Source organism: Sus scrofa, unplaced genomic scaffold (assembly GCF_000003025.6).
Source record: "Sus scrofa isolate TJ Tabasco breed Duroc unplaced genomic scaffold, Sscrofa11.1 Contig1224, whole genome shotgun sequence".
In the NCBI taxonomy this organism is placed as follows: Eukaryota; Metazoa; Chordata; class Mammalia; order Artiodactyla; family Suidae; genus Sus; species Sus scrofa.
Genome location: NW_018084839.1, coordinates 1 through 9,210, shown reverse-complemented (window position 1 = coordinate 9,210; position 9,210 = coordinate 1). Strand labels below are relative to the sequence as shown.

At 46.1% G+C, this 9,210-nt stretch overlaps 1 pseudogene; it reads right to left on the bottom strand.

The window, feature by feature from the left end:
- Positions 1 to 3,785: 3,785 nt before the first annotated feature.
- Positions 3,786 to 4,625, bottom strand: LOC110258099 (annotated as a pseudogene).
- Positions 4,626 to 9,210: the final 4,585 nt, after the last annotated feature.

The following is a 9,210-nucleotide window of genomic DNA, read 5'->3' as shown; positions in this document are numbered from 1 at the left end:
GGACGTTAAGGTGGAGGGCAAGGAGAGTCCCCAAAGGGACCTTCACAAGGCAGTGGTGACCTAAGAGGGCCTGAGGATGCCAGTGACATCAGATCTCTAATCTTTGAGCTGACGGTGTCAGCTTCAGCAGGTGGGGAAAGGTGGCCGCCTGAGATGGATCCTGCTCAGCAAGGGTAGAGACGGGCTGTGTGGACACAGCCATGTCAGAGAGGAGGGGGGCAGGCCAGGCTTCCAGCCCCAGAGCCCAGGACCCAGAGAGGGTTTCTCCACCACCCACCCTGACGGCAGCTCCTTCTCCAGTGTCCTCACCACACCTGAGACCTTAAATATCCCTCTTGAAAATGGGACAGTCTCCCTCCTACTTCCCCAGAATTTCCAAGATCAGGCCTGGGACCTTTGTGGATGGTGGTGTTTGTCTGCCATCTAATGGCAGTGTGGTGACAAGGAAACTTATAGGCTGTTGGATGCTGTGGCCCAAGAGTCTAGACCTTGAGGTTTTCGTTGTCAGTCATGAATTCAACTGATAGGATTACATCCACCCCAGGTCATATTGTGTGGGGAACACAGCTTCACCGATATCTAAGGCAAGGCATGTATATAATTCATACAGTGAGGTGAGGCTGGCCACATGTGCACATCAGGGAGTCAATCAACAATCAAAAGGATTTGACATTTCCTTTTCTTTCAGAGTACTATGCCTCACATTAAGGTCCTCCATCCATATTGAGTTTATTTTTTACATGGTGTGTGAAAATGTTCCATTTTCATTCTTTTACGTGTATCTCTCCAGGTTTCCCCATTTGTCAAGAGAAGTATTTCACCACCGTGTACACGACACCCTGACAGCAGTGTAATATATGATAGGAAGTCAGCCAGCTGCTTTGGATGTCAGCTACATCTGAAAGACTCAGGGAAGGAGAGGACTCTGCCTCAAGTTCAAGGAGCAAGAGGAGTGGCTCCTCTACTTGGGCCATGTGAGCAGCACAGCACACGGTGCTGGTTACAGCTGGATGAGATAGGATTCTGTGTGCACGCTCTGAAAAGCTCAGATATAAAGGCACTTCCTAGATTTCTAGGCTTGTGGTGGAAAGCCACGCCTTTCTCAATAAACAAACAAAAACTATATTTTTTTTTAAAAAAAGCCATCTCCCCGAAGGTCAAGGACCACTGCTAGATTTGTCTGTAGGACAATAAGCAGCTATGTGGCTGAACTGCCCAGTGGGATCTGTTCATTTTAAAGCCGGCAAGTTATCAGTATGTCTGGGTCTCAGCGGCAGTGAGTCTTAGCAGAGCCGTGGCTCTTTGAGGACTGGGTCTAAGCAAATCCAGCAGGCAGACTCCATCTGCATGGGAAGGACCTCAGTCCCCACAGCAGTCACCCCCCTGGCCCTAACATCTCTTCATCAGCTTAGACATTGGCATCCGAGGGGCGCTCAAGCAGGTGACTTGGGAGAGAAGACTTCAGGTTTGTCCTGGGCACACCAGCATCATACGTTGGTGTGAGTAAGAACGCAGCACTCCTGCCCTACAGCCCAGCTCTTGCTGGGCTCGGAAATGAACTGCTGAGTCAGCAGATGCTGGAGCAGCGCACATGCTCACCACCTTGGTCTTAACAGGGATGTGACTAGAGACCAGGATGTTCAGAGATTTCTGGAGAGCTGGTTCCTCAAGGGCCTGGAAAGACATAATTAGGAGGTGAAAGGTTAGGAGTTCTGGGGAAAGGGCTCTGGGAATGCCTAAGATTTGTGTCCAAGGTGAGGAGAAAATGCTACATGGCACAAGTTACAACTCAATTCTGTCACCTTTGAACTAGAGCCTCGGCCCAGAAATCGTCAGAATTGAAAAGAAACCAACGGCAAAGCACCCAGGACCTCCTTCTGGGTTGCCTGGTGACGTCCTGGTGGTTGTCAGGTGGCCAATGTCCCTTGGATGGAGTGCTGTCCACATTCTATTCCCAGGCACCCAACGGCTGGCAGCAACGGACCAAGAAAATGCTCCCCAAAGTAAGGGAGCTCTCAGTGTGCCCCCACACAGGTTGAGATTTCCATTCCCATCCAGATGTTGAATGTGTCTCTTCCTTAAAGAAAGGGATCACTGACAGCTTCTCTGCCTTCTGGAGACCACACCTTCCACCAGCAGGAGGGAGGGTCTGCTCAGGGATCAGGGGCTGTGGAACCTGCCAGACGTGAGAGGGGCCAGAAAGGCAAGGGGCCTGTGTTAGGGGCTGTGACTCTGTGTCGGGTCCAGGGAGCGTCCTGCTCACAGGAGGACAAGCAGCATCCCCTGGCTCCACACTGGGCATCAGAGCAACCCGCCATGTGCATTTTGGATGAAACTGTGCCCACTGGGAATTTGTGTAGAAACACCCTCTGAAAACTTCTTCTCTGGGCTCTAAACGTCTTAGTAGAGCATTTTTTTTTTCATTTTCTTTATGAACTTGTTAATCCAAGTTCGACTGCACACTTGCCATGCAAAATGTACTTTGAATCCCTTAATCACAACCAGGATTATATCATCCTAGTGATCTGAAATTATTTACTCTTTTCTTCTTTTTATGGCCACACCTGTGATATATGCAAGTTCCCAGGTCAGGGAAGTCCACCACAGCCCCTGCAAAGCCGGATCCATGCCGCACCTGTGAGCTACGCAGCTTGTGGCAATGCCAGATCCTTATCCCACTTAGTGAGACCAGGGATCAAACCCTCCTCCTCATGGGTCCTAGTTGGGTGCATAACCCACTGAGCCACAACAGGAACTCCCTGAAAGATTTCACCGTGAATCCATCGTGCCATAACATGAACCCAGCATGCCCATTATTTCTTCAGACATATTTTTAAAACCTTTTAAAAACTGGGGTCAGGGTTCCTGTTGTGGCTCAGCGGGTTAGGAACCTGACTAGTATCCATGAGGATGTGGATTGGATCCCTGGCCTTGCTCCGTGGGTTAGGGAGGTGGTGCTGCCGTGAGCTGTGGTGTGGGTCGCAGACACAGCTCCGATGCCGCGATGCTGTGGCTGTGAAAAAGGCCAGTGGCTGCAGCTCCGTTTGACCCCTAGCCTGGGAAAGCCAAATGCTTCAGCTGAAGCCCTAAGAAAAGCAAAACAAACAAATAAGAATTTTGAAAAAGGGGATCTAGTCAATGTATCCATTTTCTACACTTAGATCTAGAAAATAGGATCCAGATTTATACTCATGACATGAGCATGTCATGTGAAACACTACGTTTGTTTATTGTCTGATTGTTTGGCTTTTAGGACAATTGATGACCCAAGGTATAATCTCCAAAACATTACTTAAGTTGAAAACAGACAAGAATATCCATTTCACGGGATTGTGTTAGAGGGTTTGGAAAGCCAATGTTGCAACAGACAAAAAAATAAAAATAAAATAAAAGGGTAAATTGGAGACACTGTATTCTCATTGCTTTAGAGTTTAATGGAAAATATAATAATAGAGCCTAAAATTCTATAATTAAAAGTCCAGTTTTTGTTGTTTATCTTTTGTTTTCACCTGACAGTCAGCTATTCTTTATCACTTCCAAAGCTGCATCTGATAAAGTTCTCACTCGGTCCAGGCCGAAAACCTGAGGTGTAAAAAGGGAACTCAGCTGAGCTGTGGTTGTCCCGGAGGCCAACTTCTCTCACTGGCCTGTTTCTAAGGGGGCATCACGCCAAGGCCATGAAGCTGACGGGGCCTTGACATGTGGTGTCTGAGGAGGAGCTGAGGCTCTGCTGGTCCACAGGCCTCAGCTGCACCCTCTGCCCCTGGTTCCCCCACCTCTTCCTCTTACACAGACTCAGAGCTTCTGCCCCTCTGCTCCCCAGACAACACACACCCATGTGTGCAGCTGGGCCCCAGGAGAGGGGTTTGTGTCAAGGGCTGTATCACTGTGGGAGGAAATTCTTTATATTGCTGGCAGTAATAAACGCCTGCATCCTCAGCCTCCACCCTGCTGATTTTCAGGGTGAAATCTGTGCCTGACCCACTGCCACTGAACCTCTCTGGGACCCCAGAGGCCCTGGTGGTAGCCTGATAGATCAGGAGCCTTGGCGACTGGCCTGGTTTCTGCTGGTACCAACTCAACAAATTTTTCCATATTCCTCAAGGCTCTGACTGGACCTGCAGGAGATGGAGGCCGGCTCTCCAGGGCTGACTGACAGGGAGAGTGGAGTCTGGGTCAGCACGATGGCCCCACTGGATCCTGAAATAATGAGAGAAAAGAAGAGCATTTTGAGACCAGTATCATGAGTATTTTCAAATTCTCTACTTGTTATTTACTTCATGCTAGATTATTTTTGATTGAGAGTTCTCCCAAAATATTCACCTTGAGAAAACCCCAGACTTACAGCATCAAAGATCTCTAGAGGTCATGTGTCCACTTGCCCACACTTTCACCAGAGGATGGGTACTTATTTTGTCTGTTTTATCCTCATTCTCTCTTTGCTAAACATCTGCCCTTGGCAGAGGGTGAGAGATGTGCACATACATGTTTGCACATGCCACAAAAAGCAGCCCTGCCCCCACAGCACCCCCTTCCCCTTCTCATCTCCCCTCCATCCTCACCTGGGACCCAGAGCAGGAGGAGCCCAGGAGCTGAGCAGGGAACCTCATGGTCAGCTGTGTCCGGATGAGCCCTGATCAGTCCAAGCCAGACTAGAGCTGCCCTTTTATGTCAGGCTGGCCTGGGCAGGTCCTCCCCAGGGGACAGCATGCAAATCCCCTGGTGGGGCAGCAGAGGGGGAAGAGCAGGTGGGTGGAGGCACTCACATTTGAACCAAGAGATATCACGGTCTCACCATTCTCATCATTTTCACCCGTTATCTTGACATTCATGGGAGCAGCTGTCACTTCTCTTTACTCCCTTACAGTCTCAGGAAGATCTCTCATTGCTCCCCTGCTTGTGCTCACAGTCATCCTTTTGAATGTACTGAGTCTTTCTAGTCCTAGTTGAGTAAGTCATTTTAAAATTAAAAATAGCAATGAATGCTACTTAAAATTTATCAAACATTTAAATCATCAATCGATGTGATCAAAATGTTCTCTTCTGGAAAACATTTTTCTTCAGCTACGTTAATAAACCCTCTGGACTCACTGGACCTCATGAGGATCCCCGTCACCGTGATGACACATATGAGCCCCCAGAGCTGCTCTTCTTAGTAGAAATCTGGGGAGCTGCCCACGTGGGAAAAGCTTGACTGTAAGACCTTCGACCCTGAGGTCCAGACCTAGTTTTGTTTGTTTGTTTGTTTGTTTGCTTTTGTCTTTTTTCCTTTTCTAGGGCTGCTGCCATGGCATGTGGAGGTTCCCAGGTTAGAGGTCTAATCGGAGTTGTAGCCACCAGCCTACACTACAGCCACAGCAATGTGGGATCCTTCACCCACTGAGCAAGGCCAGGGATGGAAACCTCATGGTTCCTAGTCGATTCATTAACCACTGAGCCACGATGGGAACTCCCAGACAGAGTGATTTTCTATTAGAGCCCTATAGTCATCAAATCTGCGTATCTTGGAGTGTGTTCTCTCTTTTCTTCTTAGATGAAAGAGCCTGAAGCCTCATCTCACATGCCTCCTCTCTCTAGTGGCAGGTCCAAGGGCTGCACCATTGTTCCTCTTTCAGCCACTAGGAGGTGGCTGTCTTTCTCCCTGAGGTCCAGACACAGCTCTGAAGTGACTTCAGTCACACTAGAGAACTGGCATGTTGACACGGACCTATAGCCATGAAACACTCATTTGTATTTTATTTTTGTGATTTTTCCTTTTTAGGGCCACACCTGAGGCATAGGGAAGTTCCCGGGCTAGGGGTCAAATGGGACCTACCGCTGCTGGCCTACCCCAGAGCCACAGCAATGCCAGGTGCTTCACCCACTGAGCGAGGCCGGGTTCCTAGTTGGATTCGTTTCCACTGTGCCATGACAGGAACTCCAAAACACTCATTTTTGAATAGGAACTAATTTTTAATTTGTTAAGAAACAGGTTGGATTTCTGGCTGTTGGCTAGGGGGTTAAGTATCTGATGGCCGTGCCTTGGGTCGCTTTGGGGAACATGTTCCATCCCTGGCCCAGGAATTTCCAACTGCTGTAGCTGCGGCCATAAAAAAACATTTCAAAAGGAATATGTAACAGATCATAGAGTCTTAGTTCATTTATTAAACTCTTTATTTTTGCTCCATGTAACTTGCATTGCATAGCAAAAACTTAATAATGTGGTGAGGTGTAAATTAAGATATACAAAATGTGTACCTCTCATTTACAACGTCTGTGTGAAAATACAGATATTTAAACTTTCTAGACAGTTAAAGCGTATCCTAGAGATTTTAGTTTAATGTTCCTCTGGGTCCAATAAAATAAAGAACCTCTAATTCAGTCGTTGAAAAGCAGATCTAGTTTAAAACAGAATTTATACCAATTGAAAAGTCCATGAACACACATGTCCATGAATTTTGTTGATTTTATGTTTCAGACTCAGACTTCATAGCTCTAATTCCAAATAGCATTTATACATCAAATTGTGACCACCTTCTTTGTGTAAATTCTTAAAGAACATTTTCATTTTTTTCTCTACTTCCCAACACACAGCGTGCTAGTTTCTAAGGGAAAATCGTAATGAGTAGAAAGAAAAAAATAACATAAAAGCATGCACATGTGCTTTGTATGCTGCTGTCAAATCCAACTGACTTTTCTTGAACATTTAGTGTAGTATATTTCGGGAATATTTTATCTTTATAATCTAATGCTTTAAATGTCAAGGAGAGTGTATAGAAGTACAGCCGAAGGAGAGGTCCTGTCTGTTCCATGAGACTTTCTAGGAATGCTGCGCTGCCGTCTGCATTATTCTTCATGGCACCTGCCGTCTGCATTATTCTTCATGGCACCTGATCTCACCTTACCTCCTGGATGTGAGTGACCTTGGCTCTCTTCCTCCCAACCATTCTTGCATCCTCTTCCCTCAGTCATTTCTATTCTCCTTGGGCACCTCCTCATTTTGTCGACACTTTCAGGGTGGCATTTTCACTTTAGTTTTTTTTTTTTTTTGCGTTTGTGTTGCTGCCATTCTCTACATGCTCCACTTCTTTGACCATGTCCATTCTGAACATATAGATTTTGTATTTTTGGTGTTATTTCATGTCTTCACTTACTTGGGCATTATTCTGTATTCATTCTAAAGGAATGGTGGGACCTTTTCTTCTTCTTGGTAGCTGTTTAAAATTTCCTTTCTTCAGGCTCCTCAGGGGCATATGGAAGTTCCCAGTTTTATCCCACTGATAAAGTCGGAGCCAGAGCAACTCTGGATCCTTAACCCACTGCATCAGGCAGGGGATTGAACCATCAGCTTCACAGAGACAAGGCTGATTATTAAGCCACTGAGCCACAATGGGATGTCCTCTGAAGCATTTAAAAGGTATTGCTGCCTCCCAAAGAATTTCAGTTTTCAACATTCCTATCTCCACATTGGAGCCAACCCTTGAGAACCGTGTTCCCTCGATGATGTGTTGGAGTAGCTATTTCCTGATCTGCAAGACATGCTTCTTTAGGAGCAGGAGGAACTTTCTTTAGGTTGCTGAGGTGGTTTCTTTACACCAACACCTCGTCTGTATCCACTACAAGAAAGTACATCCTTTAAACCCTTTGGTGCTGTGTCTTCTGACTCTTTGGTTCTCTGTGGTTGCCAGAGGATGCATATCTGCAGCTGATTTCCACAACTTCACTCTCCGGAGGCCCCTGTTTCCCCAGGCCAAGGCTGTCCTTTCTCTGGGGGACTGCAGGCAGGGTTTCGTGTGTGTCCTTGGTGCTTCCCTCTGGGAAGTGACCATTGCCTCCTAGGGTGCAGCCTATTGCTCCCCTCCTGGCTCCATAGCCTTCTCTGTCACTGCTGGGATGACTCTCTTCCATACTCCCCCAGGATGCTCACTTCCTCTGAGTCAGGCTGTCCACATTGTCAATCTGGGTTGTCTTTTCTCCATTGACATAGAGCATGAGGTCAGAGTATGCTCTGCTTCTAGTGCTTCTGTAAGCCTGGGCTTTGAGGATTTTCCTTTGCCTTATTGTCTGTTTGTACTGTCTCCTGAGGCTCTTTTATGAACTCCCCTTTATCAAGCTGTTGTTCTCCTATGGGAACTTAGGCCTGCGTGAACACGGTAAGTGTGAAAACGTATTTCCACCCATTCCCTTGAGGAGCATGAGGATTAGTGTGGGTTTTTCTACATCGTATATGAAGTTGTGCACTGCCTCTTACTCTGCTCTTTCCAAGTACTTTTATCACCAGTAGGTACTGACTTCTATGTATACTTTTTAAAGTATCTATTGAGGTGCTCATTATTTATCCTGTAATCTTTTAATTTGGGAAATGACAAACTCTGGTTTCTCTTCAGATCGCATAAATCTTTCACCTTTCACTTGGGAAATGACATAAACAGTTTTTTAAACCCAACTTGAGTTTTTAATTAAAGCTGCTGATGCTCATAATGCCTTACTTCACTTATTATTTCCAGTTTGGGTTTGCAGTATTTTCTTTCAGATGTCTACACCTAAGTTCAAAGGCAGATGGGAGCATCCTTCTCCCACTTTGCTCTGTCTTTGTCTGATTTTGCAATTGAGGTTCATGTAACAAATGAAGGATCATTTTCTGCTCTTGTATTTTCTCAAATTTGGCCTAATTCAGAAGAGGCATGAGTTTTCGTATAAGCTAGTGTTCATCTCTTAGAGTATCTGACTCTAGAATTTTCCTTTGTGGAAATATTTGTAAGACCCTGTCCAATTACTTTCTGATCACCCTGACAGGTAAGTTTCCCATGTTTGTCTGTTTGGGAAGTGATATATATTTCTTAGGATTTGCCTCTTAACAGCTTGCAAATTTGAGGCATAATATTTATAGTTTTCACAAAGTTCTCCTATGGCTTCAACTTATGCTGCACACATGGTCCAAGTGTTTTATTATGTGGAATCTCCTGAATCTGGATAAAGCTCTAAGAAATACTCCAAGAATATTTCTGGCCAGCAAGTAAGGAAAAGGCAATACAAGGAAGAATCACTCCCTTCCACCTCTTGGAACAGGTCACTGTCACCCACAGTCCCTCAGGGAGTCTGATCCACTGCTGTCTGATACAGTGCAAGGAGCAAAGGCAGCCATTATTCTGGAGTAGAGTGTGCAGAGTGGATGCAGCCGCACCTGCAGTCAGATGTGTCCGGCTTTTGGGGAGTCAGAGATCTCTCTTT